This window comes from Coturnix japonica, chromosome 2 (assembly GCF_001577835.2).
Source record: "Coturnix japonica isolate 7356 chromosome 2, Coturnix japonica 2.1, whole genome shotgun sequence".
Lineage (NCBI taxonomy): Eukaryota > Metazoa > Chordata > Aves > Galliformes > Phasianidae > Coturnix > Coturnix japonica.
The window spans coordinates 65,515,178-65,540,317 of record NC_029517.1 but is presented as its reverse complement, the minus strand read 5'-3'; the positions used below and the strand labels follow the sequence as shown (position 1 = coordinate 65,540,317).

The 25,140-nt window shown below is 39.0% G+C and overlaps 1 long non-coding RNA gene across 1 annotated transcript in view; it reads right to left on the bottom strand.

Moving 5' to 3' along the window:
• LOC116652905 overlaps nucleotides 1-24,936 on the bottom strand; it is a 109,642-nt gene extending 84,706 nt beyond the window's left edge. The window contains exons 1-2 of the long non-coding RNA XR_004306109.1: nucleotides 24,701-24,936; nucleotides 24,516-24,623 (exon numbers count right to left, since the gene is read on the bottom strand). This is a non-coding gene — a long non-coding RNA (uncharacterized LOC116652905). The remainder of the gene's footprint in view (nucleotides 1-24,515; nucleotides 24,624-24,700) is intronic.
• Between the last annotated feature and the right edge of the window lie 204 nt (nucleotides 24,937-25,140).

Here is a 25,140-nt window from a genome sequence, read left to right as displayed (position 1 = left end):
CAGGGGATTTCCATATAGCCACATTTATTCCCACACGTCTTTCCAAATCATAAATGGTTGTCTTCCTTAGAAATGGATTAGGACAAATTGCATTAGGACACGATTGTGAATCTGATTATGCTGGAACCACGATCAGGTTTTTTCTTTTGGGCAACCATGTTTTCTTATAACAACCAGAAGACAAAAAAGCCTTTGGCAAGATGTTTCAAAGGCATTTCTCATATGCACATAAAAGCAGTTTTCATGGTAATTCAAAAATTGGTCCACACCTATAATTTCTTTATATAGCCAAGACAAAGCTTTGGGCAAAATTTTGCAGTAGTATATATTTCAGATACAGACTTGTGCTTTCAGTAAAAGCTCGTAAAAAGGAATTTCCATGCATAATTTCCTTAAGGAGAAGACTCTGAAGGCAAGCTGCAAGAGACACGCAAGATCAGACATTGATTCCAAATCGGTTAAGTGAAAGGAATGCTGAGAACAAAAACATCCCAAGTGGGAAAACTGATTTAATATATTGAATAAATATCTCCTCGAATGAACACACTCTCAGAAAAACCCGAGCCCTTCATTTGTTTTAGTATCTGACTTAAGCCAAGCACACTGCATGACATGATTTGACACAGAAAGAAACGTGCATAGATACATCCATAAATACACAAAACTGCAAATGCTTGGGGAAAAAAATAAATGCTGTTAATGTTCTTCTCCACTCCATCCCTTTATTGTTGTTATTGATTTAGAAAACAATATTTTCATAAAGCTAAAGGGAGCTTGGTTGCAGTCTTGATAACTTTGCATCCTATTCAAAGCCATTGGTGCTCTGCTGCTACTCCAAGGCAAACCAAACTGGGAGAGTTTGGGAAGTTGCCTCCTTACAGGTCTGTTGCCCAAGAGTACCTTGATCTCTAGAACTAATAGGGAATTTGGCTGAGAAGTAGAATGCCACTGCATTAGGAACTGAAAGTCTGTATGAGTAAAGAAGGCCTCTGCCTCCAGGAGATAGCATTTGATGTATGAAAATAAAGAGAACAGGTAGATGTAGTGAATAAATTCTGGAAGCCTGAGGAGATCCATAACCTTTGTGTTTAGTAGAGTAAGTATCAGTGTTACTATACTACCTGAGTAACTGCAGTTATCTGCTTTATTTCTAGCCATGCTGGTTTTAACAGATTTCTCTTTCCAGATTAGGCCAAGATTCGATGATGTTTATTTCAGGTTGTTCACATTCAATGACTTAGTGTTAGCAGTGTTTTGGCAAATAATGTAAACGCTTCATGTTTCTTAGGCAGGCAAAGTCCAGATAAAAAAAATGGATCTTAAACATGGTCTAAATTTCAGGGTGTACCAGAGAATTGTTTTCCTGAGGCTGGGAAACATCTATTTATCTCTTTTCTCTTGTTTTTGGCAAATTGTTGTGGTTCCATCCAGAAGCTGAAGACCAACCACAAATGTGGTTGGAAGCTAGAGCTACTGACCCTGTGAGTGAATTCTCACCACTCTTCCAGGCTGACAGTCTTTGGGTAACCCTCCAGATTTTGCATGTTTATACAAACTGAATGTCTGAATGCATTATGAATCACTAATGTTACTTTATAGACCAGTTATAATGACCAAATAAATGTATTTAAAATTGAAAGCTTTTGTTGTTGTTGTTTTTGTTTTTTTTTAATCTTTTTTGTCCCCTGGCATTTCCAAATGGATTTGCTCATAACTAGGATTGTAAACATGTCTAGAGAATGACCATACTCAGAGGGACTGAGAGTCAGCAACTGTGAGACAAGTTTCTGGATTCTTGGCCAAGCTGAGACTCAGTTCTGAAACATAAAAGCGCATGTTCTCCTTCAGACACTCCTAAGTATGGGTTTGGCTACATTACACAACATCCTGCCCTATGCCAGTAGAATGATGTATAATGATGTCCCGTCATAGAATTCAGGTCTTAATAAAATTGTTAGAAAACAGACAATAGAAAATAATCAGAGCAAATTGGGAAATAATTGGATTGATCAAAAATAAAACTAGCCAAAAGGGGAGAAAGAAAAGGCTGGCAAGTATTGTCATGCTGAGTTGTCTTGTCTGTTGGAGTTTCTCTCAGGTTTATCATTCAATTTGTGTGGATGTAAGCATACTTACATTGCATGTGTATGTAAAGAAGAAAATTTTAGATCAGAAATCCAAAATATAGATTTTAATTATTGCAGATTGTAAGAGACAAATTCTTTAGTAAATTTCTGAGATGAATAATCTGTCTGTAGCAGCAGCTACTTATTTACAGGCAATTTTGTCCTCTTTTCTCAGTAATAAGTAGCCTGTTCATGCAAATCTTATTATTTTTTAACACTTAAAGATTTCTCTTAAAAATAGAGCTGGTTCAGGAGTCAGGCACTGAAAAAAAAATCGTCTAAACAATTTAATACATATTTAAATGTATGTATTAATACATAATTTAATACATTTTTTAAATATATACCCAGAGATGCTCAGACTCTTCCCAGTTCAAAAGCTAACTGAGCTATTTGATAAAAGCAGGGAAAGTGTATGTTGTATTTAATCTGTTCATTTTTCATGACCCTTTTAACTCTAACTTTAAATTCACAATGAACAATTTCAATAAAATCAGGCTCTTTTTTTTTTTTTTTTTCTTCTCAAAATGTAATTTTTATCTAACATGTCAAATGGAGAAACAAATTCAATTATATGTCATGTAAAAAGTATTCATTTGATCTTCCCGCAGATTCTCTGTTTGGAATATTCCTTTGAGAGTTAAATACTTCATGCAATCAGAGGTCCCTTCCAACCCGGGTAATTCTGTGATTCTGTGATTCTGTGTGGTTATCTAAATTATGCAGTTTCTTATTTTCTCTGGTTGGGTAAGACTTTAAAACCTGCTTTCACTTCTGCCTAAAATAAGGTTTATTTGTTTCAAATCACAAATAAATTAATTTCAGTTCCAGAAATACAAATTCACTCTCTTATGGTTTAGCCATCATGGCAAATCTGTTCTTTAATTTATCTGAAAACAAAACAAACAAACAAACAAAACCCACCAAAAAAAAAGAACTGGCAAATTAGTCACCAAAAGGCCCAGCAATTCAAAGTATGTGCAGAGAGTGACTGGAAAACCTGACTCCTGGTTGTAATTATTCATATGATTTACCTGCAGTCATATCACTTTTATGGCACTTAAAGACATGTTATGTCTATTTATTCAGTTAATTGTTTCAATCAATTTTTGCAACAAATGTACTTAAATCCAGTAGAGTTGGGTGCAGGATTCTTAGCTAATTTAGAGCTTTACAGGAGTCAGTGGAACTGCAGAGAGTTATGTGAAAATCTGGCCAAGGAGAGGTTGGAAAAGGGATAGGATGATCCTTATGGATGCCTTTCTCTTTGTATTAACCTGGTTATATTCCAAATAGTTTCTAGTGAAGAGAATTACCAGGAAGACTAACAATCAGAATAAATCAGGCTGAAGGGCCTTAGGATGTCATCTAGTCCAGTTCACATGTATAGCTCCAGTCATCAGCTCATCTAGGTGGTTTTCAGCAGCACTCCCCACTTTGTCACTCTCTTGCTCTGAAGGGCCAAATATTATATGCAGTCTCTTGCACTGAAGGGCCAAAAATTATATGCTTCTTTAAGGTAGTGAGCTCTAACAACTGCAGTAACACAGATTTGATTGTTAGGTTTGTTTCAGAGACCTCAGTGTAAAAAATGCTCTGAAGAGTGATGGCTATGGCCTCTCTGGCCAGGCATTACAGCCCAGCACCTAATTCACAGATGCAGTATCCAATATTCCTTTGTGCTACCATATCACATTCACCACTGAGGATTATCTATACTCTTATCCCAGCATCTTGGGCAGCCATTGCAGTGAAAGAAAGGCTCTGAATGAATTCAGCATCTAATGTGAGTCTATGGAGTGGTGGATGTAACACATCACTTAAGACTGGAACTAAACCTGGAAAAAAACATCCCTGAAAGGAAGCTGATGTCCCAAAAGAACAAATAGTTGACCCCATAATCTTTGAAAATGACTGAGGTGAAATCATTCTGCTAAATGAGTAAAAGCCAACTGCAATTATGTATTAAATATGTCTGTATACGTACATGCAAATATGTGCACACACACATAAAATTTCATTTTTTTTCTACAGTATTTCAACATTGTGATTCAAAACAGACAGCAACTTAGACTATCAAGTCCACTTCATTTAATCATGTTGCAATTGCAAAGTTAGATATCTTCAAGTTTAAATATAAGTCACCATTCTGGGCAATGATGATAAAATGGTTAATACAGGAATTGAGTTGAACTGGTTCCCATAATGTCTTACAGCTATAAAGTGTGAAAAGCAGTGGAGTTTTCTAACAATAGTGTTGTGGAATAATTGTGGGATTAAAAAGCTGAAATAAGGCTATTTCAAAACCAGTATAAGGTAATGTGCACCAGAACTCTCAAAGTCCCTTAATAGGTGTTCTTAACTCAGTGTTAATACTTCATTTAACATAACGTGCTGGGCACTCTTTAAATTGTTAGCTCAGAGCAGATGATTTATGTTGCTCTTGCATCCAAACTGGAATTAACGCCCTTATCCTATTTGACTGGAATTGTTAAGCACTTCTGTTCTCTGCCCTGTATCAGAATGATAACAAAAACATAAAATCAGCAACCTTTTTAATGAACGTGGGGTGAATTTGAAGTGCCCTGATTTACAGATACTACTGATCTCTTTCAAGTGTTTACTGAGGTGTTAGAAGGTTCGTGTTCCCATTCAGCTGAAAGAGTGCACTGCAATTTCTTTGTTACCACAATATTGGAAAGTGACAGTTAAGAAACCTATTGGAGCCAGCTTCCCAAACAATGATATCTTTCACTGTTTTTTAAGGAAATCAGAAGCAAATACCATAGCTAACTCACCTGATCCTATGCAGATTTCATTTCTTCAGGTTTCTGTTGTTTTTCAAGTGTTAGCTTATGTTTTCCTGAGTAGTTTAGCTTATCTTTGTGCATTTCAGACCTGCACCATAACTAACTCATCCGTTTTCTGTAGTTTTATTGAATAACTAATAAAACAATGTAATTTTCCCAGTATAAATGACAGTTAGTGATTAACATAGTCAGTATTTCACTTACAGGTATGCCATACCATGTTCACCTGAATGGAGGGCCCTCATTCTACTTAATTTTAGTTTAGCTAGGGATTAAAGCATGAACTCTCATTTCCCTTCTGGTTATTGTAGGTTTTGCTGGTAAGAGCAGAAGGAGCCATTGTTTGTACTGCTGCTGCTGGCTGTTTAAGCTGGTTACAGGAACTAAAATGTAGGAGTCCCAGTTTTCATGTGCAAAACAGTCCATTGTTTTAAGAAAATATAAGCTGTTTTATGTTCTGGTACATAAGGCAAAAGAAGTTCTCATCTTGCATTGTTTTGACATAAAACTTAGTGGAGCACCTATTAAGAACTATGTAGATTTCATTGAGGGCATGCTTACATACATTTTGAGGAAGAAAAAAGAAGAAACACAAAGCAGTGAAGGTTTCATGAGAATGCAATTGGCAGGAGTAAAGTAAAAATGAAAGTTCAAGCCATGTCAATGTTAAATCCCATTTCCTGTGGTACAGTAAGTACAACAGTAATCATGTAGGGCACATGCAAGGAAAAATCCAATGAGAGTCATAAGACAGCATCACTGAAATTGTCCCTGAGGTAGAAATTACAGAATATGTAAAGATGGTGGTAGGAGACTGGTATCACCAGAGAGACTGGTGTTTTTCCAAGCTTTCTTAGAACCCTTGAGGTTTCTGTGCTCTGCTGGACTTACCTGAAGATTCACCAGAATGTGACTTCTGTCACGTGCATGGATTTGTATCTCACCTCAGTCTGAATGCCAGAGAGAGACTGGTGAAGGTACAGAGGCGGTATGTAGTGTTTGAACCACCTGAACAGCTAAACTCACCTATTTAAAGCTGAGAATTAAGGAAGAGATGGAAAATGCATCTTTTAATGAACATGGGAAGAAGTGAAATTTGGTGAAAACAATGTGATATTTCACATTTATTCTAACTCCCACCAGCTTCACCTCATAGCTTACCACTTTTGCAAAACTATGGTAGTCCATAAAGACTTTCTGTACAGCCCAAAGTTCTGTGAGCTAAGTCCTGGAGCAAGCTAGCATATCATGCCATATCTACCTTACATCAAACAGCTCTGAAGACCTGAAAGGGTCAAGAACCAGAGATTCCAGGAAGTCCATTGAGACATTTACTTTTACTATTGGTTATACATGCAAAACAGTCAGATACTCGGGAGATGAGAAGTAGAATGAAAGCCTGAGGAAATAGCATCCATTTCTGAAAATGTTACAATAAGTGACTTTGCCAAGGTCACTCAGGAAATGGGAATCAGACCATATAAATCCAAAGTTTTTAGTCATGCTAGCCGTACAAAGGCAGCCCTTTCTTTTCCTTCAGCTAGAGCTGTTGCAAACCACATTTATATTCTAGATGTGGTCCAAAAGAACAGAGAAATGAATTTTCAAATTTTCCTTTCCTTGCATCGTCTGTTTATTATGTACAGTGTTGTTGCACATAATGCCAGGATGCAAAATGATTCAAGGACTAACGTCTTCATTCATAATGTGGGAAAACAGAGAAGCAGTTGAAGAGTAATTTCTCACACCATTCTGCCATGGCAGTTCTTTCTGCTATGATTTAAGAAACTACAGGCAGTGGAAAAGGTTCCCTTTGAAAGTGTTTTAAATGTCAAATATAAGATTCATTTCTGTACTACTTTAATCCAAATGCCAGAGTTCTGAGCAAGGCTATCAATCTGACCAGAACTTCATGAGCTTTGCCTATCCAAACAGCTATCTCTTGAACTAGAAGTCCTGCTAATGCATATTATCAACATATTTTTTAGGAAAAGACAACCTTTATTTCTCTGTGATTACGTGACCTGGCATCCTCAGACTAGTTGACTGTAGCTGTTTGTGAGATATCTTGGGGCCTGGGTGTTATACAGTAGAGCAACCGGCTGGGAAGACAAGACTCTGGAAAGGGAAGAAACTGGAATTTTTCAGGCAGCATGAGAATATCAGGAGGATCAGGGACAATTGTTATAGAAATGCTACATCTGCAGCAATAGTGGCCATCATCAGATGGATTCATGATCATCAGATACAGCTTCTGGAGCTGATTCTATTGATGCTGCTTGTGGTCTTTGAGAAAACTGGGGAGCTCTCTTATCTGTATAGATGGAACATTCTCTGACTGTTGCAAAGGAAAATGCAGCTCTGTGCTAAAATATATGTTCTCTTTCGGCTCAGAGTTTGACTGTGGAAAGCAAATTCTGATTTCTCTTTTCATACAAGGTGTCATCCTCCAAGAGAACTTTAGATCTCTCATTTTTGGAATATTTTTTTCAGTCCTTCAGTTTTGTGATTTTTCTCTTTAAAAAATAAATAAATAAACAAACAAATAAATGATCTACGCTACTCATTGAGTATGAACACCAAAGTATATGACCTACTTGCTTCTCTGGGATACTGTTCTGTACGTGCCATCAAATTAGCCTAGCTGGCCATTGCAGTATGCCAAGATCCCCTCTCTAAGTCATTCAGTGCACTTTCTTCTGAGTTGCTCTTTTCCAGTTTACATAAGGGCTACGTCCTCTGATAATATTTCTCCAAACAGTGAATTTTGATGTTTACGTAGAATTATTTTTTGCAAGATCATCTGCACTTCTTAAATTTCAATGGAGTAGAAACATCAACAAGAGGACAATTCCATTCTGATCTGTGAGCAGTCCTAGAACATATAGCCCAGTACTGTGAAGTGGCACAGGCACAGAAATCCATCTGACATTTACTTCTACTGAATTGTAAAGCCTGCCTAATGTGAGAGTCCATGTTTTCTAATCTAAAGAAAATGAACTCAAATCATTGAAAAGTTTGTTCAGACAAGCTGGGTTAATTTACATGAATCTATGTACATACGTATCATTAAAAAAAAAATCTACCTCAACATATGAGTTACCTAAATCTTCGTGAGTTGATTCTGGGTAGTCAGCCAGTCTTCTTCCAGGATGGGCTACTCACTAGTTTTCTGTTGCAGAAAGGCAATTACATTCTGTGGGAACCAAATTTTAAATCACCAGAGTGGCAATGGGAAAAAAATATCTCCAACCACATCTCACAGCACTAACTTGTTTGAAAGCCCTTTACAATGTCTTATTTTTCTCAGTACCCATCTTCTAATATGAATACCCAGGTGTGGTTGTTTCTACAAATACTGCCAGCTGAGTTATTTCCTATAGTTTTGTTTGTTAGAGCAGACCATACAAAGCAAGCTAAGAAGCTTTTTTTAAAAGAAGAGACTATGGAAGTGCTCACTTGCTCCCATTTATTTCCCAGATATGTTTTCTCTTCCAGTAAACCCACAAAGATATTATATGTATCTCTTCACCTCCAGTTACCACTGCTAGTCTTGTGGTAAGGAGTCCGTGGGATACCAGTTCTATCTTGCTCATCAGCAAACTTCCTGCAGGTGGTGTGGACATTCTTATTTCCACAAAGGCCAATTTGTTTCAGGTAAGCCAAGCTGTTTAGGTAGTGGTTAATCAAATCTGAGGTGAGTCACTCAGACTGAAATTACACTGACCACACGTGGGCTTTGCCCTAGTTAAAGAACTTAGAAACCTAAACTAGTAAAGTTATATTTAGTTACCTTTTAAAACAGGGTCTATAGAGTCTTCCCATCTAAATAGCAGGAGCTGTTTTTTACAGAAGACAATGGGCCAAAAAGACAAAACATTCTAGACAGGAACACGTGCTTTGTAAAAAGGTTGCTCCAAAAGTAATGCCTCCTACTTTGTACTGTTGGCCCATAGCATCAGAGGCAGATGATGGTGGTGTGGCAGTAGAGGTTGAATCTTCCTACCAATATTTCATTACATTTTGTTGTTGTGTGACAGATGGCAGCAGAGGGGTAGTCTGACAGAATGGCATCTGACATGGAAGTGCATATGAAGCAAAGGTGTGGAATTGAATTTTTCCATGCAGAAAAAATAGCACCCACTGACATTCTTCAGCGCTTGCTAAACAGTGATGGAGACCCAACAGTGGATGTGAGCACAGTGAGGCAGTGAGCGGTGTGTTCCAGCAGTGGCAACAGTGACTAGAAAGATGAGACACATTTGGAATTGCCATGCATAGCTGACACACCATGAAATTAATGCATGAATCAGCAGACTGTATATAGAGATGAATATCAGCTTCAGTGTGTTAGAAATTACGGTGGCAATATTGGAATACTGCAAAGTTTTGCCTGGTAGGTCCCAGGCATACTCATACAGGAACAGAAATAATATCGTATGCAAGTTTTCAGGGTCTGTTGAACCAATATGAGGATGAATGTGACAGTTTCCTAGATTGTATTATTACCAGTGAGAAGACATCACCACTACAAGACAGAGTCAAAGAGACAATACAAGGAGTAGTGACACATGAATTCCCCATTAAAGAAAAAGTTAAAGATGAAGCCCTTGCTGGGTAAAGCGATGTGTGCTGTCTTTTAGGATAAGGAAGAAGTGATCCTTCTGGATTTCCTGAAACCCAGACAAACCATTAACTCTGACCACTGACTGCATCATGATGAGTGATGAGTGAGTAAACTGAAGGCTTGAACTTCCAGAGTCAGGCCAGAGCAGAAAAGCACCTTTTTCTTGCAACATGATAATGCCAGGCCTCATACCAGTGTGAAGACTGAAGTATATTACCAGAGTTGGCTGGACTGCCCTGTCATGCCCACTCTGTAGTCTGGGTTTGGTGCCTTCTGGCTTCCATCTGTTCAGGCTGAAGAAAGATGGACTGTAAGGGGCAACAACTTCCTAGATATAAAGATGTCCTAGTAGCTATGAAACAGGTCACCTCTGCTAGTACAGATTTTTATGAACACAGCATGCAGGCTCTTAGTCATCACTGGCAAAAATGCATTGCTAACACTGGTGGCTGTATTGAAAACAGTGCTTTGTAGCTGAGAATTTGCTCTGTCAAACTATGTTATTGTGCATTTTGTGTCTGTTGTAATTTCCATGGTGATAAATGGAAGGGCTTTCAGAGTGCACATAGTGCTATGTTATAAAAAGCAGTTCTATTCTGGGACAACTAGTACCAGAGTTATTTGCTTTTTATTTTTTTTTCAGGTAAAACCAAGTTAAAAAATTATGTAAAGTTCCTTTCATCTTCATGCTTTTTTTTTTTTTTTTTTTTTAAACATGCAAACAAAATAAATAAGTTGTCTAAATAAAAGTTCCATATAGATATGGTTAAAAGAGAAAAGGAAGGATCAGAATACTGCACAAGCTGTTTGCAGTTCTCTCTTGATCACAGTTAAATTCAAGCCAATGACAGAGTTCTGTGCAGCAGCTTTTCTTCATGGGAAATGTGTCATCCTTGAAATCTAAGATGTGAAATACTGGTTCTGTAAAATAACCTTAAGCATTTCAAATGAGTTCAGGAAGGCCAAACAATTATCCTGGATTTATATAATGTTGAGCATTCCTGATTTTTGCTGAGTTAGGTAGAGCACTTGGCTGTGGAAGGAAGTGTAATCAAGAGACTGACTTATGTGGGTTTTGGAGTAGGGGCAGAAGATCTGGAAGCTGTCTTCTTTCTGTTTTATGTTTTATTTTTTTCAAGCAGAGTTGGTAAAAGTGAATTGACAGATTACAAAGCTCACCATTCATATTAAGCAGGTTCCATGTAGCTGTGTTTAACCTAATATGACACAAAAATGCCATCAGTACAAGGATCGTTACTGTCAAATAAGTATGGTGGTATAATTTACGCTGAGTTAACACCATGACTACTTACTTTAAAAAGGTGGTGGTTATGAGTTTTTTGTTTATTTGTTTATCTTAATTTGTTTGTTCATTTTTTCCCCCATCCTCCCTTTAAACATGGTGTTATATAGCAGAAAAATACTGACATTACTTCTTCACTGCTGGCAGACGTGCTCTGTGTGACTCAGTGTTCCATTCTTGTGGTCAACAGCTATTTAGTCTTGAAACGTGAACTCTGTAAAGGCACACAAGTTTAATTTGTTTGTTTGTTTGTTTGTTTTAATGAGTAGTTCAAATGCAATATGGCATTTAGAAAGCCAGCACATCCTCTGGGAAATCGATTCAAACAGTAAGAACAACCATGTCTAAAATGGGATTTCTTTTGGAAGAAGATGATTCTATTCATTCTGCTTGGGACAAAAATAAGTAGTCAGAAACATTTTATTTTATTTATTTATTTATTTATTTTTATCAGAATTCCTTTGTCAAACTAAAGCTATACAAAATGTGAGTGATAAAGGGCTCTGCCTTGCTGTTTTCACTAGCATAAATAGTTTCGAGCCGGGTGATTACACTGTGTAGACTGCTCCAAAAGAAATGCCTCCTGTTTTATTTCCATTGAAACTGCAACAGATACAAAGAACGCACTAGCGCTATTTCATAGAGTAAATTCTCAGCTACAAAATGCTATTGTAATAGTAGCCACCATGAAACACGCATTGTTGCCAGTGATGAAAAAGAGCCTGCATGCCACACTCATAAAAATCTTCACTAGCTGTGCATGGTCATCTGGAACATGGCTTGTCTTTCATATCGTTTTTGCCACCGCTGAGACACACCACTGTGCTCACAGTTCTTCACTCTGCTCACATCCACTGTTTGGTCTCCATCAACATTTACCAAGCAAGCATTGCTAGATGCCAGTGGGTGCCATCATCTTTTTCCACATGGAGGAATTCAGTTCTACCCCTTTGCTTCATACACACTTCCCCATCAGATGCCACTATGCCAGTCTGACCCTCTGGTGCCGTCTGTCCCATGGCAACAAAATGTAATGGAATACTGGCAAGAGAGTTTAATGTCTACTGCTGTACCACCAACATCTGCCTCTGATGTCTTAGGACAATATAAGAAAACAGGAGGCATTACTTTCAGAGCAGCCCTTGTACTGTATCTATTTAAAGGTACGTGTGTGTATATACTGTGTGAAGTAGATGGTCTTTTAGAAAGCAGAGTAATCTTTGGCAATGACAGAAGGGGGCCAAATTCCCTTTTTAACAGCCAGGCTAATCAGCAGCAATTAAAAGACAAAGTAGCGGACTAATGAAGTACACTTTTCACCAGTTGTCATCTTAGTGATCAATTCACACCTCCACAGCAATGACATCAACCCTTCAAGTGCTCTAATGACCCTGAATCCCTAAAGTGGCAGAAGGATTAGGGCAACTATAATGCGCTGGAAAGGTGCTAATGAAGTGGTGGGGTTACAAGATGAGCTTCATCCTTGATAGACAGAAAAACAGACTGTTGAGTCCCATTCCAGCAATGAGATTCACATGGGTAAAGTCTCACCGACTTCCACATCTACAGATGATCAGGAACTTAATTAATTAAATTAATTAATTAAGGCTTTTCAATTCTTAGATCAAAAACTCGCATCTGTGGTGACTCTTTGCTTCCTCAGAGCTGCAGATATTTTTCATGTTGTTCACTTTCTTTGTTGTTTTCCATCTTTTCTTTGAAAGCTGCACTTGTGCCTTTTGTAGCTTGTGTCATTTTAACTTCCTGCAACTAGTTTTAGAGCGATTTAATTAATTTATTTTTTTAGTAGAAAGTTCCTAACTACTTTAATATGCACTGATTGTTTTAAGAAATGAGAAATTGAGTATTTAATTAGAATATAGTATCATACACACGTTTCGTATCAAAAGCGTCGTCTTGATCAGCATTACTAGTATTTGTATATTTATACTTAGATACTTTATACAGTAGAGATTTGAGACACTGATACAGATACCGTATTCTCCTAGATGCTGTTGAATATGTGTATTTTAAAGTGCCCAATCTGTTTACCACAAAAACAAAAAAATTCTCATCCTTCTATCTCAAATTAAAATGTAACTATATTCATAACTCGTGTCAAAAGAACGTGTCAATACTGAAGAAGGGAGAAAACAATATAACAGGACACTTTTGTTATTTTAAGCCCCTGTCTTCATTAGATGCTGCTCTGCTGCTTCACTGCAGCTAATTAACTTGTATATTGAAAACCCTTTAGAATGATTTGATACAGGGAGATGTGGGAATACATCGTGCTGGGATTAGCACATTATATCGTGCTGGCTGCGTCCCTGCTGCTTGGGTGATGGGGAGGGAACCATTTACAAATTTAGCTGTATTAGTGTAAATTAGTGATATAAATTCTATTGATAGCAATTTCAAGAGAATCTGCTTTATTTCAGTGGGAGACATACAGACGGATAATTTGCCACTGTAACAAGTCTGACCTAAAAAGATCAGACTTGAGAAGGTTTACAGACCAAATAATAAGAAAATATAAGTACAAGCAAAAACAACATTGCTAACAAGTTATTGTAACTTCTTTGGTAAGCCAAAACAATTATTTTAAATACATCTGTGTTTTGGCTTCTGATCTCCTCAAGATTTTAAACTTCCTGCCCTTCAGCTTTAGAGTTAAGCACTTAGATATCTTGGTGAGTTTGTCTACAAATGTTTTCTTTTGACTACTTTATGCATTATTGATTAAGATATACTATTAATAAGTCTATAAAATATATGTACATATGCTAATTAATTATCTCTTTGTGAAAAGCTCAGCTTTTTGTGGAAAATTGACTTTCAGGGCTGAGAGACTCTTTAAAAGATATTTTCCCCCTATTCTAGAGTAGAAATGAAAGCAGACTGTAATGCATAGCACAGGTGCCAATTTCCAAATTCTAAGTTCAAGCCAAAGAGCAATCTCAGGCACTTCTCGGAGAAAAACCACAAGTGATGTATTTTAGCACTAGTCTGTGGAGCAGTGTAAACTTGAACCCGGAATGAATGTTGTTTACTACCTTGTCACTGAACCCAAAACAAAACAAACAAGGCATTTCCATTCCAGACCTTAACCTTGGCTTTCTGTACTCGTTTTGAGAGGACTGCACTGATGCGTCATTTCTCTATGCCTATGGAGAGAAACTGAGCCACAAGGACCTACACTGTACAAACTACAGGTTGTTTTTTTTTTTTGAGAGAGAGAATTGCCTTTTTGTCATTGCCCCCCAAAGAGCTGGAAGAGAACTGACAGGCTAGCATAGCAGAAGGCGACACTCTGTGCCAGTTTTAATCCACAGGTCAACACGCGCTATGGGGTGTAAATTCTGAAGTGTGAATGTTTGCCGAGGACACTTCACAATTGGTTTATACAAAGGCAGAATCAGATCATATCATTTATGTAAGGCTGCTGAGTTTGGTACATCCCAAATGTGAGAGGGACACAGCAAGTAGAGATGCATACACAATAGCAATCTTTCCTGCAGGAATGTAGTCTGAATATCTAATATCTGTACATGCGAACATGTTTTATCTCCCTGTAATTTTCTGTTGCAGTTCTTTATGGTTGCAGTATGCTGGGGGTAAAGACACTTTTATTTCGCTTTGATATAGTGCAGTGAGCTGTTTTGGAAACAAAGCATGTAGTCAGTCTTTTATTTATTATTTCCTTTTGTGCTCAACAGATTGCCTATTCAAAATGGAAGAGCATGAACACTGTTGCCTCCTCGGTCACCTTGCTGTGAAGTTGTAACACAACAAATGGCTAATGTATGCATACATGTGCGGACAGTTTTAACCCACATTTCACACCACCACAATCAGTTCATTGGTCTGGGGGAACAAAGAAAAAACTAACAGCTCTTACCCAGCTGCAGCAGGCAAGAGCTAGAACATATGTCAGTATCAAAGAGGGGGTAGGGCAGGAGACCCATACCCCAAACGGCAGAATAAAGGGCGCCCAATTGTCTTGGCAAGGCATGGGATGACTTAAATACTCTATTGTATGAAATATGAATGGGTTGGCATTGTGAATCGTGGTGTGGGGGGCTCCTCCTTGTTGCCTATTAGCCACATGATTAACCAGATTACACGGGGAAATGGTCAAGGTAAATAAGGCGAGCCTTCTGCTGCTTCCTCCCTGGGGCTGGAGAGCAAGGAAGCCCACCGCCTTTCCCATGAGGAGGAGCTGAAAGGAAAAGGGTGGAGAGGAGCTGTAAATGCTGCAGTCAACAACACGAAAGATTTCAAGGGCAACAGTGCAATCGCATCTTTCTGGTCAACTTACACATCACTATTGTTCCCTGTTGCCACACAATGTGCAAGTAAATTGCTTGGCCTTGTGTCCTCTGCATTTTCTCTCTGCCCTCCCAGATTAATGGAGACCCATTAAGTGGTGGCCACAAAGTATGTGGCAGGCACTGTGCCTGTCCTCTCTCCTCCATCACCTTCGTATGGACAGATCAGCTTTCTGCTTTCTCCTCACCGTGTCTTAAGGTACTGGGATAAAACTGTGACAACACTGTTCATCCATTCTAGGGCAGCTCAAAGTAAGGAGAGGCTATTTTCCAATGCTGGAGCCTTATGGCATGTATAATCAGCTGTGACTCAAAATAAACATATGCATATATTATGGCAAGCTAGGCTGGAGCAATCACACTTTCAGTTTGTTCAGCCTTTAAATTGTCTGTTTGCTACGCTTAGAGAATCAGCGGTAAACCAAGCTGCAGTGCTGACACTGCCATCATGTCTCCAGTTCTATGCAATGATTTCAAAAGAAGCCACATTAGGAACGATCAGCAGTGCATGTGTGCATGTTTACTGTATGAAATGTATAATGCAAAATACATATGTATGATGTGTTATATATATAGATTTCAGCTGCTTCAAAAAAGAGGTTTATGTCTCAAAGCTGTGTTATTCTAGCTTTCTAGAAGAAAATGCTTCTAGTGTTTGTAGGCCTTGGAGCACCAACCTCTGCTCTTTGATCCTGTGGAGGGTTAAACAGGAGGTGGCACTGTGTGATTCCTTGCAGTGTTACTGTCAATACCTAAACTAGGATGCAGCATCCTTGCAGGGTGGAGTCCTTATGCCAGGAGCTCTTTGACGCAAGCAGTGTGCCCAACTGCATATCACTCAAAGCCGTCAGGCTCCCAAAGGAGACTATCACTCCCTGGGTGCTTTTAGGGAGATTTTGGTACCTAAAGTTGTAGATGCTCAGAAGGTATTTAATTGGGTTAAACTGAGACCTGGTTCTGACTGGAACAGGAAAGAATTCAGAGATAGTAACTGGAAATGTGGTTTTGAAATTAGGGGAAAAAGAGCAGTCTGACTTTTGTGAATTTCTTTCTTTTTAGTTTCAGGTGACCTACTAACAAAACTCAGCACAAGTTTATGAATAGTTTAGCTTGGCCCATATTTGCATTCTTTCCTAAATAAAATATTCAGCTGAAGCTTTTTGCCCAAGACCGACTTGGACTAGTGCATTGAGATTACCACTTAATAGCTAAAGAGATTAAGTAACAGACTGGTGAATGAGAATGGTAAACTCATCAGTATTCCATGGATTAAGATCCATAAATTTTCAAATAGTGCTCTAGTTATGAAAATATTCACAAACCTTAAGGTTTCCTGGATGTTTCATGGAGAAAATATTGTAGATTTCATTTTTGGTTTGTTACGTGGGTGGTATCAATACTGGTCATGCAATCAAGATATTAAAAACATAGTCTATGTTAGGTCTCACTGCCACAGAAAGAAAACAATTGGAGTGGAAACAAAATAACTCCAAAGTAAAAAGACACCCATCAAAACTTACTTGTAAAAATAAGTGGCACCCCTTTGCTTTTGGTTCTTTACAATCCTAAACTGTTGATACAACTCCCAAAATGCAGTCTCATGTAGTTGGCATTCTAATCACCAGCTGGAGCATCCCATTGTAGTCTGCCTAAGATTTCTGGTGGAAATCAGCTCTTTGCTCCTTGTACTTTCATTGCTGAAAATACTGATATCAGCATCCTGACCAGGAATCTAAACTCAGAATTCTCCCTTCTTGCTCTAATCTGTGCTGCACTGTCCTTTTGTTTAGTTATATAGTAACTGTACTTCTCTCACAGATGGGTGGATGCTTGCCTATACTGAGGCAGCCTCTGAGTTCTGTACATGTGTTTTGAATAGTAGGTGTGACCTCTTGATAAGCTTGTGTTTTCTAATACCACATTTGATAACATTTGATTTGCAAGGGCATTGAATTTACAGAATTTCAATGAAATGAAGAGCCCTCTGTTTACAATCATCCTTTATTTGAATACATATATATATACATATATATATTTCTGCATACCCATCTCCATTTGCAAACTAAGGATATCTAGAGCTTTGTACATTGGCAACTTCTTGTTATTTTTATTTAACTAAATCAAAATAGCTCAGTGGAACAGAATGGTTTTCTGCAATCTGTATACTGTCTACAGATGGTACGTTCTGTTATTGTATCTTCAGTTTTCCAGTAATTCTTATATAGGGAAATTCTGCATTCTCTTCTGGTTCATCATACTATTCCACTGATTTTCGAAGCAGCTGCAGTGGTTTTGGGAATAAAAGCTTGGTGCACATCTCAGTGTTGACGTTAAAATTTGATTATCAACAGCATCATTTTGAGTGACTTCCATGCTTTGCAACACCTGGAGTTGAGCCACCCCAATGTCTACAGCGTGCCAATTCAAAGGAGAGAAACTTCCTAGGCAGGTTTTCTTCCACTGGGCTGCTTTGTTGTCACACAGAGCCAAAGGAGGAGCATATTGATTTCACCCTGAGAAGGAAGGGTGAATTGATCTGATAGTGAAGTGATGAGTTTTTGCTGAGAAGGGAATTTCTTTTTTTTTTCTGATGGGGAAGGAATGAATTGACTTATTGGTTAATTGAAGGAGAAAATTGACTGGGAGAGGCAGTGAGAATTTGATGAATGCTAACTGCAGGAAAGAAGGGCTTTTCAAATAAGTGGACAAATATTTACTTCTTTCCTCATTTGTCTGCCTTGATGGTTAAATGGAGATGCGTCTTAGCTCTGACTCCTTTTGGCACACTCTGTTTCCCTACAAGTTAGGCAAGCCTGGCTTTGTGTGCAATATTTGCTTCCAGTAAATTTTCTTTGTCATTAACTGCAATTGCCTAATACAGGCCTGGATTGTAATGTATGTTAAGCACCTAACACCCACAAAAATCAATAGGAATTAATACTTTTTACTTCAAATAATCTTCCAGACCTCACTAGGCAACTCTCAGCTTTGCTAGAACCAGAACTGCTCCCACAGATGCAGTCACTGCCCTGTAACTCTTAGGAGGAATGGCCTTGGTCTGATCGGCAGGATGCAATGCTTGGTGCTATGGCCTTCTCATCTCTGGCTGGGCCTTCTAAGTGTTACATCAATAAAAATAATAATAATAAAAACAATAAAGGTACCAACACAGTAGTTATAAATAGTTACATATTAGTGACACATAAATATTAATTACTCTGGTGGTTAATTCAATTTCTAATTAATTTAGAATTTCCTAACTTTGTCTGGATGCAGTTGCCATAATCTTCCTTTCAGAGACCTTCAAGAGACTAGAAGCATTTTAATTTCCATTGTACAGAATTGGTATAGAAAGGCTCAGCATACTGTCATCTGAGGACTCTGACTCTTCAAGCAACCTCAAGGAGGTTTCTGTCCTCTCCTTTGGAAAGTCATGTTTTTAATGGGTTTAGGGAAGGAGCCTATTCAGGGAATTTTCTGTGTTGTGGGACAGAAAACAACAAAGTCCCCAGGGGCCATGATGGTTATTGGAGCTCAGTGCTGTAATGTTACAATAATTTCCCTCTTGCAGTGACATTACCTTAGGGACTGGGGGGAAACGGAATGCTGCGGACTGCTTTGACTTGTGAAGAAGCTGTGTTTGTTCCTTTCTCCCCTAGACCCCTTCCAATAGGCCAAGATATGTGCTGGCCTTATTTCTTTCACTGTTAGGTATGATTCAGTTCCCTTCACTGTGAGAGTATCATAGGAGTGAGCTCTGTGAAGAAATGATGTTTAAACTCTTGAAAAGAGGGAAGAAAAAAAAAAAAAAAAAAAAGAGAGAAAAGGAAGAAGTCTTCAAATACTTTGTAAGTAAGAAAATTCTTGGGTGTGAGTCAAGGGTGTCCTATTTTGAAGTATTGCACACTCAAAGTGTTCAAGTCCTAGGAGCAGCTTTGCTCTGAGTGCCTCGTCCCAGGCAACCAGTTACACCTCTGTGCGGTTGTAGCAGCACCAGAGGGAGACAAGCGAGGGGAAGGTATTAAGGGAAGTTTGTGCAGCTGGAAAAGATCTTTAAATCTAAATCCTTAATGGGAAACTTATGAACACTCCAGAGCTGAGCAAATATTTCACAGTGAATAATTTATATGACAGTACTACTACTAATAGTGAGCTGCTGTGGTTCATGGTCTGGCTGGGTGTCACCACCGTAGGACAGCCCTTGCTCTCCCTACGCACTGCCTGGGATTGTACCTTGGGCTGAGCCAATCCATCATTCTGCTTGGGGAAGAATAACAATTGGGTTTTTCCGTAAAACAAGTGAGTATGATTGAAGGATGTTTTGCTCTGCTTTCCTCCCTAATAATTTACAAGTTTTCCCTTGCAGGAAGTGGAACCTGAGAAAGTTTCTTCCAAAATGAAAAGCTCGCTTGCAGATTGACTGTTAAATGTGCGCTGCGCGTTTGTCAGGGATGCTCTAAGTGGTACTAAAGCTGACAGAATACAAGCAGGAGCTGACAGCTTCACTCCAGTTACAGCTGATTAAAGGCTGCAGGGGCCTGGGGGCCCCATCTCTAAAAGAGGACCTCTGCAAATTCACCAGAGCGCTCTCAGTCTGTGTGCTGTACATCAGCTGGCACAGAGTATGCAGAGTATAGTGCTCTATAACTGACTTCTACCTCCAGTTTTGGAGTGCGTAATAACAGAAACAGACAAGTCATCAAAAATGCTAATGAGAATTGCATTATATTAGGTACGTGAGTTGCACTGTACATACAAAAAAACCAGTAAGATGTAAGCACTGCAAGCATTGAACTTTGGTGTAGGTTTAAGAGAGTCCCCTCCCATCCTGCTCTCCATTTCCACACCCTTTATTTGCAGCATAATAAATCCTATTATTTCTTGGTATCATAAAGTGCGCAGTGCTGCCTGGTAAGAAAGGAGAAAACACATCATCTGCTTTTTTCTGTGTGTTTTCATTTCTAACTTAGTGTCCTGTGTGTGCACCTTGTGCCTACACCTATGCCGAGCCGAATTATCCCTGGGAAAACTCTTATCCCAGTACTGTCCCAGGTCAGTTTTACATAGTGGATTTTTTTTATTTATTAATTTTTTCTCCTTCACTGTGTTCTTCTCAAATGTCCAGAGAAATGCTTCACGATCTCATATTCCCTCCCAAATATGGGTAACAATATACAATGGTATATCAGCTTTCTATTAAGCAAAACAACTGTGTTTTCACCTTCTGCCCTACACTTTAGTCTTTCTTTATTAGCACCAAAGGCCAGATTCTCATAATTACTGATTAAATAAAAATCCACATAATCTTTAGAATACTATGATAAGGTACTTTTTTAATAGCATATGAAAATAAATCACAGCTTGTGTCTTAAAAACCAGAACTGCAAGCACAAAATAGGTCGAGTAACAGTCTTGTTAGCTTTTTTTTTTTTTTTTTTTTTCATTAATCCATTAATACATTTTTGGAAATGCTAAATATTTAAAGCTCCAGACTGAGAACTATTTTTAGGGTGATTTTCTTTTTTTGCTTAAGGTGAGCTCAGGTAATGGTTTGGATCTCCATTTTCATTCACCTAACAGGAAATCATTTTAATAAAGTGGATCCTTGTTGAGAGGAACACACAAGATGCGTGTCTCTAAATAAAAGACTGTTAAAAAGCAAATCATGCTTTATCCCTCAATGATGGGAAACTGCAATTAGTTTAAGCAAACTATTTAAAGGTGTAGCTGTGTATCACAAGAATCTATTCATATTCTGGTCTTCTTGGTGACTTCTTAAATGCAGCCAGTAATACTTTTAAACTGCAGGACACAAGGACTTTCCTGATTTCCTACTAGTGGTCAACAAGAACCCTGTATATGCATATTTCAGTAGGTTCTGCATATATTTATATATATATATATATACACATATATACACATTGAAACGTCTGAATATGTAACTACATATAAGTTTATGTGTGTAGAACTTGAATACTGTGAAACAAATGTGTATACACATATATACAGTACTTGTTCCTCCTCTTCCCCTGGTTCTCCTTGAGACTGTCTTTATATATATTAGTTTAATTTTTTTATTATTATTATTTTTACTTAATTAAAGCTTTTCTGGAGCAATTAAATTCTGCCATAGATGGCATTTATTTTAAAATGAATATAAAAGTAAATAATGAAAGCAGGAGAATGTAAATGCTAACAGCAAATGAGTTTTTATATATACATAATATATATGTATATATGTAAAATAACACATAAATTAGAATGCATGTGTAAAAATTGTATGTGCTCTGATGCACTGATCTTTTGACAAGGGTTTGGAGTAGAGGAAAATAGAGGGGAGAAAGTGAGTGTTTGGGAGACATTGTAAAAGAGAGCTTAGGAAAAGCAATCATGTTCTGCAGAAGTAGTTCAGTTTGCATAATTTATTTCAATTTCAAATATGGATCCTCTCTGGTGTGTGAATGCTTGTGCCTCCTCCCTCTCTCTCTTGCTTTTCTTGTAAAAATAGGAATTCTTGTACTGCTTGTACAGTTCAGATGGGGAGCCTGGCAGTAGCTCAGCACCTGTGTACTTGACTACTTACTGCTGACAAGCCCTGTTGCCGGTAATCTAGATTTATGGTAAGTCTACCCTTTCCCTTCATCTACAAGGTCCGGGGACATTCGGGTAGCCAATCTGCCCTTAAATATGTCTCTGAGGAAATGGTGCTAATTAGTATTGGAATTTACAGCCTTCCATTTTATTGACTTGTCCTACTTTCTTCGATAATTAACTAATGAGTAAAGTAATGAGCTATGTTAGTCAGTCATGATGTTCAATTAAACAGCAAATCAATTATTGAAAATAGTTTCGGACAGCTCTTGTGCTGTCATAGAGTGTGTGAGTGTGTGTGTGTGTGTGTGTGTTTGTGCTGCCCTGTCTCTAGTGCACTCCCCAGATGTGGCAGCACCGGTACTTGGAGGGCACCTTGCTGCAGGGTGGGGGCCATGTGGTCACAGCCAAAGCAGCCTATGGTCCCCTTTGGTCACTCTGTCCATCCTCTGCTCAGTGCTGCTGTACAGCATTGTGACGCTGGTGCTTCCTGAAGTGAGCTGCATTGGGCAGGGAGAGATCCCAGAAGTCTGAGAATACACAGAAGGGATGGCAAGGAGTTTGGGATGTTTGCTCATTGTGGCCATCGCATCACAAGTCTCTTGCACAGTATACACCCAACTTGGGGGAACTAGATGTCAGATCTGGCATGGGCAAGGGCAGGGCAGGTTGTGGTTTATCAGGGCAAAGCAGTAATTCAGGGCCTGACCTCAGTCTTTACAACACAGGCAACTTCATTTTGCATGGGCTGTGCAAAGATCTTTCTGAGAAATAGGCAGTTATCATCTCTCTGATGTGTGTGGAACTGCAGCTATGAAATCTGAAAACTAACTTGCATCATCACTTAATCTCTTTCCAGCTCTTCAGTGTTAATTATTCATTCATTTGACCTTTATACCCTGGCTGCTTCCATCAGGTCCTTTGCTCCCCCTTGGCTGCTGCACAAACTGATACATGCTGCAGGGTGCACTTGAATTCACTCTCCTGGTTGACACCCAGACTGCTGCATTTGCTGTTAGGTTTAGAATCATAGAATCATTAAGGTTGGAAAAGATTGTCCTGTATAACCATTAGCCCATCACCACCATGCCCACTAATCCACGATCCTCTGTGCCACCTCTGCTTTTGTTGTTGGACTGGCTGCAGCCTTACTCCTGCATACAACAGTCAGACCTGTCCAGAACATTCAGTCTAGGAATAACTCTCACCTTCCGACACTTGGAAAAATAAGTAAGTTTTGACACTGTCTGTCTAAAGACCACTTTGCTGTGGACAGCAGAAATTTTTTACAGGTGGTGACTATACCACATTGGGCAGTTTGATGGTTTTGGAAAGGCAATAAGAAAAAAAGCCTAAGTTCTTAGTGGAAAATTTAGGTTGGCCTTAACATTTTAACCTAATACTGTCAGACATGTCGAACCAGAAATAACACTCCTAAAACCTTGACGTGCTCTCTTGCGATTCTGTTTGCGTAGCAAAGTGGCACAAATAGTAACATGCCAAGATTGTGGGTGCTGAAGTCATACAGATTTTCCCTGTAATTATTGGCTGTTAATAATAGTCATCATAGAACTTTTTTTTTTTTTTTTTTTTTCCAAAGGTAGTGAGCAAGCAGAAGGCTCTCAAATTCGGGAGGAAAAGCAGGCCAGTGAGCAAGGTGCCGGAGTATAGAGATGGGAGTCTAAGTGTGCTGGCCGTGCCATCCAATAGAATGGAGACTATTGGAGAAACAAGCCAAAACAAATCAAAGACGGTTCAAAAAAGGCAACATAAAGTTTTCATTTCCAAACAGTTTTAATTCACTGTTTGTGCTCTTTACTGAGAATATGCAATGAACACAAACATTCCCATATGAATTAAATTACAATTTACATATGAATTACATTAGAAATATGAGCTACACTAAAGAGATAATTAGTGCTGTCCTGGGTTATGTGAGCACAAACAAAATTAAATAAGAACAATTTCAAAGCCAAGTTTTGCTTTGCCTTTTCAACTAAGCTGGTTTAATCAGCGATAATGACTGAAATAAATCCACCCCATATAAAACAATGCACAAGGCAGCAGACTGTGTGAAATGCCATTACTTAGTCCTGTGCCCGGGTAAATCATGCCGCCAAGCAGGAGCACAATGGCACAGGGGCCATGGAAAACGTGCCCCCACCGGATGCCAGTTGCTGGGGGTGGTGGTCCCAGGGGGCTGACGAGGGAACCACAGGCCAGTGTCACTGCTGTGCAGATAGCAGAAGGACAGGGGGTCTGTGAGGGGATTCTTTTAATCCTTACATAGGAGTGAAAAAGGGCTGCCATGGGAGCATGCCAGCTCTAAGACAGAGTGGTGAGAGGGAGGGGAGAGGGAGAAGCAGAGGAGGGGGATGAGGAGCAAGCAAGGAGGATAAAAATACCCAGCAGAAGCCACTACCTGTGCATCGGTGCCTCAGCCCCTAAATAGAGCGATGCTTTATGACTGCCTCGCCTAATGAGCTAAACTCTGGTGACCATAAAACTGAAATATAATTATGACATTAAAGATGCCTATATTTGAACTTAATTATTAATTAATTTAATGAGAGAATAGGAGGCTGTAAAATTGCTAATTAAGCGGCTCTGTAAAACTGCAGACGGCGGAGGATTTACCAAATGATGAATCCCACAACAGTATTTGGGCTATATCAATATTCTATTAATATACAGTATGCCAGAGGTACTGGCTAGCGCGCTACTCACAGTTAAGCCGATGTGACAGGCATACAGAGTGAAAGAAAATGAAGGACATAAAATTCCAGATGACAGCAACCTTGAAGACGATCTCTGCCCCCACCTCTGTGGCAGCTCCTGAAATCAGTTAAACAAACTCAGAATCGCAGGGTGAAAATCAATCTTAACATTGCAAATGTGAGCAGACGACACACCTAAGGTCGAAGGCACCGGGGCGCTGCGTCGCTGCTCTCCGCTCACACGCAGGGATGGTCAGAGCTGATCTGGACTTCGTGCCAGGGAACGGGAGAGGTGCAGCTCGAGCTTGTGCACTGCCTGCATGTGTGTGGGGAGCTGAGCGAAAACGGAAAATAACTGTCCCCGTGTGATTAGCAAAATTAAGCTCAAGTGAACCTGCAGGGGCTGCTTGCGAACCTGCGGGGGACAATTTTAGAGATTCCCACGCTGCTCTGTGAGCATACAAGGAATTTCACTGCAGTGTTTGAATGGCAATGCCGTCTGGATGACATTCATTTTAAAACACAGGGAAGGAGCGAGTGCAGGAAAATGTTTTCTTACAGCACTGAGCCAGATTCAAGAGTCATCAAAAGAGAACACGTAGGGACATATCACGCTGCATATGTGTTATGTCAGT